At 44.4% G+C, this 11,453-nt stretch overlaps 1 long non-coding RNA gene across 2 annotated transcripts in view; it reads right to left on the minus strand.

Moving 5' to 3' along the window:
• Positions 1 to 412: 412 nt before the first annotated feature.
• Positions 413 to 11,453, minus strand: part of LOC126405586 (uncharacterized) — a 19,420-nt gene continuing 8,379 nt past the window's right edge. For both annotated transcript variants that reach the window (XR_007571588.1, XR_007571589.1), the window contains exons 3-4: positions 3,227 to 3,337; positions 413 to 820 (exon numbers count right to left, since the gene is read on the minus strand). This is a non-coding gene — a long non-coding RNA (uncharacterized LOC126405586). The remainder of the gene's footprint in view (positions 821 to 3,226; positions 3,338 to 11,453) is intronic.

Here is an 11,453-nt window from a genome sequence, read left to right on the forward strand (position 1 = left end):
GAAATTCTGACCAATCAAGAGCAGCTTTCTCACACAAGGCATTTGATCTGGTCCTCTTGTAAATGCTGCCGTGAGAACACGAACCAACTCTAGGCAATTATACAACTTTGGAACAACATGAGTCCCTGATTCAGACCAAAGGAGACCACTCTAGGACTGACAGCAGCCTTAGGTTCCCCACAGTGTGTCGATTCTAGTTTGACTTCGATGGTCCTACTGCAGCACCTTCAACTTTGTACCACTGTGTAAGGTTAATTAAAGAAATGGAATTATTTTCTTTTGGTCCATTTTAGACTCTCAAACATTGAAATGTTCAGACATACAAGACAAAACTACGACTTTATGTTCAGGGTTCTTACTCAAAGAAGTCGTCCGTCCTCCGATGGTGAAACAAAGAGTCTGAAAATCACACTCTGTTTTTATACCAATTATTTGATACTTTTATTTCCATTTATAAGTATTCATCTCAAGTCGACAATTTACATTACAGCTCAGCTCATCTGGAATTGTCTACACGTTGGTGCGCTGCATGTCAGCCGAGGAGGGAGGAAGAGGAGGGGGAAGAAGAGGAAGAGGGGAACGGTGGTAAGACTGAGGGACATCAGATAAGCCTATAACAGGGGGAGGACAGGGGGGAGGAAACTGTGGTTACTGCCACCACATCCCAAATTCAGCCCGAATCAACACGTTTGTCACGCCATGATCATCTTCATCGTTATCATCATCATCATCTTCTTCGTCATCGTAGTTGTCATCATTCAGTCCAGTGCTGTTGTGCAGAAGGGAATGCTGGGAACTTGGAGGACTCAGTGCAGTGGACCTGGAGGAGAGATGAGACGGAGGAAGACGCTTCATGATCTGAATCTAGATTCATTATACAGGTCAGAGCTGAAACTATTGACCCATTAGAAGACCGACAGAAAAATAATCAGCACATTTTTGGATTGTTAATCGAGCATTTGAGGCATTCAAGGAAAAATTGTGGGAAAATTTCATCGACCGGATAATTAGGGCTAAAGTCAACTAATGAAAATCTACTCTTCAACCAATCGATTGGTCAGTTGACAAAGAAAAATTTGCACGTTTTCTCTGGCTCACCTAAATTGGCTACAGCGCACTTTTTGGGGACATAAACAGAAGTAAAACATATTTTTGGGTGGAGGGGGGACTTTATGAATCTGGTCACACTGTGTGGATGGATGACAGCCAATCAGTGGTCTGATCTGTAATCTGGACGGATTTACACCTACACTGTGTTGTTTTTTTCTTATCTCAGTCTCAGAACTGTCAGTCAGTGTGTTCCCAGTCACAGTGAAGTGGAGCTACAGTCCCAGCTGGATGAGGACATCTAACTGGCCTACTGTCCTTGTCCCAGTATACAAGCACGGGAGGGGAATCCATTTATTGAGCCAAATATTTGCGACTCCTCTACGATAGGTGGAGATATGCCCCCTTTCAGCTTGTTAGTATTGGACCTTTTTCCTGTTGACCTATTACGTCACAGACCAAACAATGGACAAACAAGTTAGCTACGGTTAGCTAGCAGCTAACTGGTACCATGGTGGACAACTTTACAGCTCTGTACATTTGGTCCGTCCAAAAAGTCACGGCTCTGGATGTAGATTTCTCCATGTTGTTGCCGGCTTCTTCTTCTCTTACACATTAAGGCCCAATCCCAATACCCCCCCTTGCCCACTACCCCTTGGCCCTCAAAATGAAGCAACGAGGGGTAGGGGTTGAAATCTTTCCCTAGGAATTGGGACACCACTCACTACGTCACTGCATTGGTTACATTCACGCATACGTAACTATTTTAAACAGGAAGCTGCGAGCCATCTACATTTCCAACCGGCATCTGTAGCGGTAGGGCTAAGGGGGGGGGGGTATTGGGATTGGCCCGTAATGCTATTGGACTTCCGGGTCAAAGCCCGGGGCGGAAACTGTGGAGCATGCTCAGAGCGCCTCGACGAGTTTGGGTCCGATTGACTGTATACATGCAGGAGTCACATGATCTGGGTGTGTTAGTCTGACTCTGAGGAATTCAGTTTCAGTCGGACTAGCATGTTTACTTGTATCTTAAAAGTCCAGTTTTAGTCGGACTGACACAATGAATCATTTTCTCTGATGTCATGTAAATGCACTGACTGTGGCTGTAGGACTAACAGCTCTCTAAATGTTAATCTTTATTCATGAGCCATTCAGAACATTAAGGGAAGTCCTCGAATGAGCGTAAGCTTCATTTTTGTAAATCAAGCATTAAAGATAGCTTCATTGTTTTATGGTTTTGATTTGCCTCCACTCAGTAAAACTGAAGCGACTGGATTTTCATGTGTGGAGCTTAAAGCTTTGGAAAATGACATTTAAAAAAAAAAAAAAAAGAATCAGCAGCAATCTCTCATCACACAAACATCACCCTGGTGGATAATCCACTGTGAGCAGTTTTTATTGCAGCTGTTATCTAAATGAAGCCAAAACTATCTGCAGATTTCAAGTGGTGAGATTTGGTTTACCGACCCTTTAGGAACATCTTTTTCCCCAGCAGACATTTGGACTTAAGCAGCTACATGGAATTCAGCCATCATTTATTTACACCTGCTTCTCCTACTGTGACATCATGACAAAATGTCTTCCATGAAAAAGGCCTGTTCTGTGAAGATTTCACTTTGACATGTCGGTGAAGACTCTCAGTCACCCAGGTCAGGGCGATCATAAGTGCTGTATCTGAGGCAGCTGGACTTGCTTGAGTTTCTTGAAGACGTTTCACCTCTCATACAAGAATCCTCTTCAGTTCTGACAGACTGGTGTGGAGTCGCAGGCTTTAAACTCTTTGTGGGTGTGAACCCTTACAGAGTCGCTGAAGTCACATGCGAGTCGTTGACCCACCTGGCCATCATGTGTCGTTCGGGTCAGATGGGTCCAGGTGAGAATGGGTGTTAAGTCGTCTGGGGAGGGATCCTGAGACTGCATTGTAGGTGGGTTTGACGTAGATGACACAGAGTTTAAAGCCTGCCACTCTGCACCAGTTAGAACTGAAGAAGCCTCTTGGATGAGAGGTGAAACGTCTTCAAGAAACTCGAGCAAGTCCAGATACCTACACTACAGCACTTAGGATTCCACTCTGACAGTTTTCTGCTGTTATTCAGTCACAGAAAAAGCATCACCTGATAATTAACCCCAACCTGAAATGCTCGTTGTGGACCGTGAATGATTTATGCAACATCCTTACATTTGAGGTTGGAGGGCGACTCCTCATGACGTCCCCTCAGCTGCACTCTTCACACAAGCAGCAAAGGCCTCCATCAGATCTTTGCAGCCCTCGGCTCCCTTCTCTGCCACACTGCAACAAAGATTAACGACCGTTAGATCTCAGTCGAGATAACACACACATTGAAATACCTTTAAAACATGTCAGTTCACAAACAGCTGTTGCAGTTCAGTGTCACCTGCTCACACAGACGGCATGTGAGCTGGACACAGAAAGAGGAATGACGGAGCTTTAGTCGAGCTTTTGTCAGCAGTTCGTGGACTCGACTCTGCCCCGCAACGATTCTGTTGACAAAACAGAGGCGTGTTTCATGTGCCAACAGGCTTTAAAGGCAGCAGCAACAAAATGTGTGAAGACAAACTGAAGGATTTTCCTCCTCTGGAAGATTTTATAAAGACATGGAAGACTGATGAAGTAATACTAGGTGTCCCCGTCAATGCAAGATCAACTCCTTCAAAGCTTGATCATCAACACTACAAGTACTCAAACTAATGGAAATATATTGCACAGAAAAAAACAATTAAGGAAGGTAGAAACAAGAGAGAAAGACAGACATGTAGAAAACAGCAGGGCTGCCTCCTAATGTTCAACCAAACGTTAGTCGGCAAGATTTCATTGGTCGCTTAGTTGCAGAAAAAAGACAAACGTGAAACTCTGTTAGGAGCTGCACCTTGACAAAATAAATCCAAACCTATATGACTGGACCATGTGTGACTTTAATGTGAAAGGACAGACACAGGAAGTGTCCACGCTCCTCCTTTAGAGGGTCTATTAGTACAACCAAACGCTGAACAAGACTCTTTTAAGCCAAACCATTATTTGGTTCTTATTACAGGCTTGAGTGTTGTTTTGTCATACCTTGACAGTTTCGAGGACTGCGTCTGTCGCCATCATCAGAATCATCACGTGACACTATGGCTGCGTTTACATTGCAAGCCTTAAGGCCCAGACACACCAAGCTGACATCAAAGAACTAGCGGTGGCAAAAGCCAAATGTTGTGTCGCCTCGTGTCGCCTCATGTCGCCTGTGTCTCAGCCAGAGAGTTACACATGAGCACACTGCAAACACTACAGCCGACGGCCATCTGCATGTGTGAGAGCAAATATCTGTCCACACCGGCAGACAGCGGCGGTCCGTGTTCGTCGTCCAAAAAGGACAACTGGAGGACTGTCAATGATGCTAGTTAGTCAGTTTGCACATTGACGACACAATCCAATGTTGAAAGAATAGAGCATTTAACACACTCAGTGGCTTCAGAAAAATAATCTTACGTTACAAGCTGTTTTGGTCGCACTCCCTCTTGACCTTAGTTATTTGTTTACCTTCCTCACTTCTGTTTCTTTTCTTGTGCGCTGAGCTGAACTGCCAGTCAGAGACATTTCATTCACCAACAGTAGGGCTGCCCCCGACCAAACGTTAGTCGACCAGAAAGGTCATTAGTCAGAAAGATTTCATTGGTCGCTTAGTCGCAGAAAAACAAACAAACCTGAAACTCTATCAGGAGCTGCACCTTGTCAAAATAAATCCAAACCTATATGACTGCACCATGTGTGACTTTACTTTGAAAGGACAGACACAGGAAGTGTCCACGCTCAGCAGTCAGACAGGAGTCAGGTTCATTCCCAGGGCTGGTACCTGCGGTTATTTCACAGGCTAGTTAATAACATGTCGGGCAGGAAATCCAAAGTGTGGGATCATTTTGAGAAGGTGAAGGACGAACCCAAGGTGATATGTAAACTCATCTTCATTGGTCGACTACAAACATGACGTATCATCTGAAACATGGAAGTAGCTACATGCCCATTAGCCCACAGCGTCATTAACAGGCGGCTCGCTCAGTGTGTGACGTGCACTTGTAGATAAAATATAGGCCTATATTAATGAAGGTTCATTAGTACGGTTTGTATTTCTCTGTAATGTAGCACAGTGTTAACAATGTTACTGATGCTATTCTAGAAAAAGGTGAAAGAAAGGTCGAAAACAATGAAAGGTGGGTGAAAGAGAGAGAAAGAAAACAAGTTAACCAAAGAAAGAACGATGGGACAAAAGGGGGGATGAAAGTTTGAGGGAGAGAAAGAGAGAACAGTGGCTAACAGATTATTTCAGGCCTCCATGCGGAGGGCAAACACAGCAGCAGACGCTGCCACAGTGCATTAGAGTGATGGAGCAGAAGGGAGGGAGCCAACAAGAGGAAGAGGGATGGAGGGAGGGATAGAGAGAGCTGTGTGGATGAACCCATCTGTGTGATCGGACACCAGAGAGGAAGGGAGGGAGGGAGGTTGCGTGATCATGCAGAGATGACTCGGAGGTAAGAGGGTGAGCCTACAGGAGGCGGAGCTTCATGATGCATGACTGTGAAACAAAAACCTTTGGCTCCTCCCATCATGTCATCTGAACATCCCTCTGTTCTGCTCCTCCTCCACTTCATCCTCCTGAACATCACTCTCTCTGTCCTGACTCAGTTTATTACCAAAGCAGCTCCTGCTCATTATTAAAACCATTAAACCAACAGATTCTTATCTGACATGTAGAAATACTTGTTTAAAGGACGAGCAAGACATTCAATATATAAACATTCAGTAAATACCTCTGCATGTACTGTTTCTTTATTGTGAGTGGCGGAGTCCGCCATCCCCTCAGAGGATCAAATCACATTCATATGTGCTGCGCCCAGTTGATCTGACGTCAGCATCAGCTCATCTATTTTACTTCTGTGCCAGTTTTTCAAAGCGACGCTCGACAAAGAACAAAACAGATATCTTCAAGACTTTAAATCATTCTTGTCTCATATTAGCAACTATTTGAGATATTAACTTATTGGGGCAAAATCTTTTTTACTTTACTGCAGCCTCATGTCTACTTTATCTGCTTGATCTCTCTAACACTTGCAAAATATAAATTAATTCATATATTAGGGTTGCAAATTGTGTCTAAATCCTACTAAAAGTTTTGAACCACATACTGAAGGTTTGATCCAGACTGATTACATATCTAATCTGATTTCAGGATCCTTTTTTGTTTTGATCTGTTTACTTCTGAATGACTGGGCTCCAGGGATTCACAGGAAACATTACATGCATGAGACGGTTTGTAAATTTATCTCACTGATATCAGCCTCAGTGTGGCAAAACAAAGGGGAGCTTTTATTGTGAAGGAGTGACAGCAAATGAACATGGCATAATCATTCATTTAAAAAAAAAAAGCCATAACACTGGAGCATCTTTCGGTCCTGGTAGATCTGACAAAGAGTTTTCCTGTACCATTGTAAACTGTACGTTACCCACAATGCAACTCAACAAGTAAATGACATCACGTGAGGCGTTATTCATCAGATCTCACACAGCTCCCTCTGGAGACATCACATGCAGACGTACTTTACAAAACTCTTCTGCAACTCTTCAACATGTGAACACGCCATCACATCACAGCGTCACCAGCATTTTAATATCCTCTCTGAGCCTCACACACTGATCTCTGCTGCTTTATCTGCATGTGTGTGTGTGTGGCCGGCTGCCGGTGAGTGATGTAACACACAGCTGGCTGCTAAAGATTATCACTCAGCGCTTTGCTCCGCCAGGAGGGACGGAGCGCAGAGTGTGTGTGAGGAGAGGGGAGCCATCGAGTTTGTGTCACTGCGAGCATGCATATCTGCTGCTGTGTTGCAGTCTGTGCTACAGTGTGTGTGTGTGTGTGTGTGTGTGTGTGTGTGTGTGTGTGTGTGTGTTACAGTGTGTGTGTACAGAGTCAATGAGTGCTTATGTTGGACTTCCTGCTGCACTGATGTTGGGTCATCACTGCAGTGTGTTGTCAGATAATCCGTCCAACACGACACACACGTGTGTACGTCTCCATCCTGAGAGGAGCTGACGGAGCGGAGGGGCGAATCAGATCGACACAGCGGCTGCCATGACGCTCGAGAGTCTGAAAGAAAAGCTACCAATCAAACATCATCCAACCAGCGTGAGGTTTATGATGCAACACTGACAGCACGGGTTCTCCTCATATTTGTATTTTTCAAAATAAAAGCACATGCATTATCTTTAACCCTGAGCTGCTGACATGTTTGCACACATGCATGTTTGTGCATCACAGGAAACATCAGAGCAGAGCGCTCACATGTGCAGGCGAGAGGAGGGGGGAGGGGAAGCGATGACATCACCACAACCGCAGCATCATGCAATCTCCTGAGACAGAGCCCGACTCTGAGCGAGGTCATGTTACAGGGTCATGGGGCAAAGCTGGGTTGTCATGGCGACCAGGCCGATCCAGATCTTTAAACAAAGATTGTAACCGGAGAAGTGAAATCAGTGAATTCACCTGCATCAAGTCAGCAACATGATCTGTGATCCAAACTTCAAGAGCTGCCTCCTGATGCAGTGATGTCAGCAGATCCGACTCATCTCCACCCAGGCCGAGTGAAGAGTGACGTCGTCCTCTTGTCTTGAACACAATCAGGAAATGAGGGCTGAATTATTTAGACGCAGCTCGCTGGAGTCCGTCCTCTGGGACCAACATGCATAATGGATCACTGAGCAGGTGCAGGCAGTAAAAGATGATGGCGAGGCCGAATTTTCGTCCAGAGATCATGTGATTAAGGCTGAGTGTGCGGTGTCATTACCCAGCGGGGAGCACGCCGATCAATAACGGCGCCTTCAGAGAGCGCTGGCCAAACTTTTTGGGTTTATGACCCCATCACACAAAGTGATGTCTACGTGTGATCCAACATCTCCGAGCTGTGAGTGACTCTTTGGATCACTTCTAAAAACCATAGATTTGAGTTTTGAGAAAACTTGAAAAAACAGGTTTAAAATCTTTGAGGAGTGAACGAGTCTTTGAAGATTCTAGAGAAACCTCAACAACAGGTCAGTGTTGTAAACCAGGTCAGCGTATTTTAAAAATGATTTGCAATGGTGACGCAGCATATTTACACTACAAACGCCAGCAGCATGACGAGGCGCTGAGAACTTATTTTGCTCTGAGCGCTGCAGGTTTGGCAGCGTGTTTTTTCTGAGAGCGCTCCCAGTATTGAACAAATACGCTGGCCTCAGGATAAAAACATATGTGCAACTTAAAAAACTGGTTAAAAGTCATCTTTGAGGAGTGAACAGGTCTTTGAAGATTCTAGAAAAACCCAGGAAACGCTCAGCTGGGAGCACCTGAGAGCGCTACTGAGGGGTTTTATGAGCTGCGACCCTTTGGTTGCGTCTTGTTGCTTCGATACAGAATATCTGCAGAAGTGAAATTGTGGATGCACGGTGGAGTGCTCGCTCTGGATGAAGGGAAGGACCCGCCGCTCTGTGGGCTCCTTTACACTCCCATTACGTATGATAACAGATGCGTTCGTTCCAAATGTTGTAAATGTCACTGTCCTTATGTTGGCAAGAATACAGCCACTAGATGGCACTAGAGGGCGGAGTCAAGTGTTTCTGGAGAAGGTCGTAATAATGTACCTTTGAACAAAGGCATTGTTGTGGATGACGGTGGCCTGTGTGGCCATTAAATACTTTTTTTCCCCAATGTTACAGATTCTGTTTTGCCATTTTTTAAATGTCCTCATCGTTTCCTACGGTCGTATCTCACCTGAACTGCGCTACACTGACGACGATCATGATCTGTGGTGTACTGCTCTGTTCCGCTTGATCCGTACATTTTCACAAAATGTGCATAAATACGGATAAAATGAACAGAGCACAGACAGAAGGCTTCATCTGTCTCTGTGTAGTATCTAATACTGAGCATGAAGGAGCCAAATGTGTTCATGAGAGGAAACATATAGTAATATAAATTGTTGTTGGTGTTTACCCAAAGTTAAACATCTCTCATCTCTTGGCGCTTCAAATATGCAGCGCTCCCTTTGCCAAGACTTTTAAAATGTGCTGTCCTCAGGAAATAAACATGTTGAAACTTACCAGATGACCAGTACAGGTCAGCGTGTAAACAAGTGCTTGGTGATACATGAAGGGGTTTGTGTGTGCAACTAAATGTAAGGTAGTCTCGCCACCAGACAATCAGAGATCTTGTCTCCTTCTGATAGTCTGGGGACACTCCTTTCTAAAGTGTGTTTAACACACCGGAAAAAACGGCCGGCAACAAAGCAACGCCTCTTGCATTTTTGAAAAGGACACGCCCTCCCGGAAATGTGCGCTCCTCCTTTTCTCGTCCGCAAGGAAACAAACACACAGAGAGCTTGAAAATGGATGCCGAGAGATTTAACTCTGTTTTATCAAACGTGTGCTCAGTCCACAAGATTGTGGAAATGAAGGACTTAAAGCGACTTTGTTTAAAACTTTTAACGTAGTCAGACTATGTTTACGAGCACAAGAGTCACCGAAGGGAGAAAGACATCAGTCTTTAGTTAAGCAAAGCGTCTAAAGACTTGTGCGTCTAAATGTAAGGTAAATTTTAACTGATGAAAATTTGTGCACGTGTTGGTGAAGCCTCTCAGTCACCAGGTCATGGTAATCTTAAGTGCTATATCGTAGGCAACTGGACTTGCTTAAGTTGCGTGAAGACGTTTTGTTTATTCAGCTGGAACTGAACGAGTCTCTTGGATGAGAGGCGAAACGTCTCCAAGAAACTCAAACAAGTCCAGTTGCCTACGATACAGGACTTTGTGAAATTTTGTTCTTGGAAACCACAAAAACTTTTATGTCAGTACTTCAGTCCGACTGGAGACTCCAACAGTTCATAAAATCTCTTGCATTTCTGAACATGTGCCTTTGATCCTACAGTTTGGACACTGGGTGACATCACTTGTAAGAAAATGTAGACTTAAAATTGGAAATCTGAAAAATCCACAGCGCACACAAACTCTGGATCAGTGAACTCACATCCTGTCGTACTGAGAAAATACTGTATGTCAGGAAAAAGCTAACTTTGACTGTTTCTGCAGCGTAATGACCGACCTGTGCGCTCTGCTTTATTATCTGGACATCATTCATTTAATTCAATAGACGTTTATTTATCCTGAAGGAAATTCTTGTGCAGGAGAACGCTTCAGTTACAATAAAATTCAGGTCCATCAAACACACGCAAGACAAGATTCATAAACAGTCTCCACCCTGAAGCCTTCCACATCCTGAACTCTGACCTGAAGCCAACTCACAACACGGAACAGTTCTTTTTCTTTAGTGCAATAACTTTTAACGTGCAACAATATGCATGATGACTTTTTTAAAATCACATTTTAACTGCACACGCTGGCAATAAGTGCATGATATCTGCAATTGTGTAGAGTGTGAGTGCAGTGGAGGCATTTATTTATTTTTATTACCATCAATATTAAACTGTGCTGTGTGCAAACTACAGGAAGATTCGTCTCGCGACACAGAGAGCAGGAAGTCAGAGAAAGAAACTCTATTCTTAAATGTGTTGACGAGGAGTGATGATGGATGGTGCAGCGTGGAGGGGGCGGGTGTGTGTGTGTGTGTGGGTGTGTGTGTGTGTGTGTGGGGGGGTATATTGGTGCCAGTGTGACACCACTACAACACTCACATTACCGACTTCTGCCAAGTCACCGAATTCCAAAATGAAAACCAGCAGCCGGTTTCAAGAATATCCATGTGTGTCTGCACACACTGCAGGCAATCAGTAACAGAGACCGTCTGTGTGTGTGTGTGTGTGTGTGTGTGTGTGTGTGTGTGTGTGTGTGTGTGGGTTATGAAAGAGCCCAGAGTCTCAAAGTACACACACTCTCCACTAACCAACCTGATACTGAGGAGCTTCATGGTAAATATTAGCAGAGAAGAACCGACAGCCCACACTGTGCTCTGTGTGTCAGTCAGTATCAACATTCAGAGTCTCCTGCAGAAAAACTGCATCTTGTGTAGTCCTGGGTTTGATCCTGCACAGAGGAATGTTTGACGCCTCTCTGAGAGGTTAAAAAGCATCAACATGATGAGAACTGAGAATCAAAGAAGTTCAAATCGTCTGATTGTGTTTAACCTCTCTAACTCCGCCAGGACGCCGACGTCCTCGCTCCCCCCTCCTCCTCTGTTAAATGGTATCTCCCAGGCGCACTACGTCATCAAACCATGTGATGTTTGGTATTGCCGGATTCAGGAAGCTCTCGGCTTTTCAAAAATAACATCATTTTTCTTTTATTTATTATGTATTTCACACCAGAGCAGCCTAAACACACAAAGTCCAAAATCACCATGAGTGGTGACAAGTCATGTCATGCCGTTT

This window comes from Epinephelus moara, chromosome 18 (assembly GCF_006386435.1).
Source record: "Epinephelus moara isolate mb chromosome 18, YSFRI_EMoa_1.0, whole genome shotgun sequence".
Lineage (NCBI taxonomy): Eukaryota > Metazoa > Chordata > Actinopteri > Perciformes > Serranidae > Epinephelus > Epinephelus moara.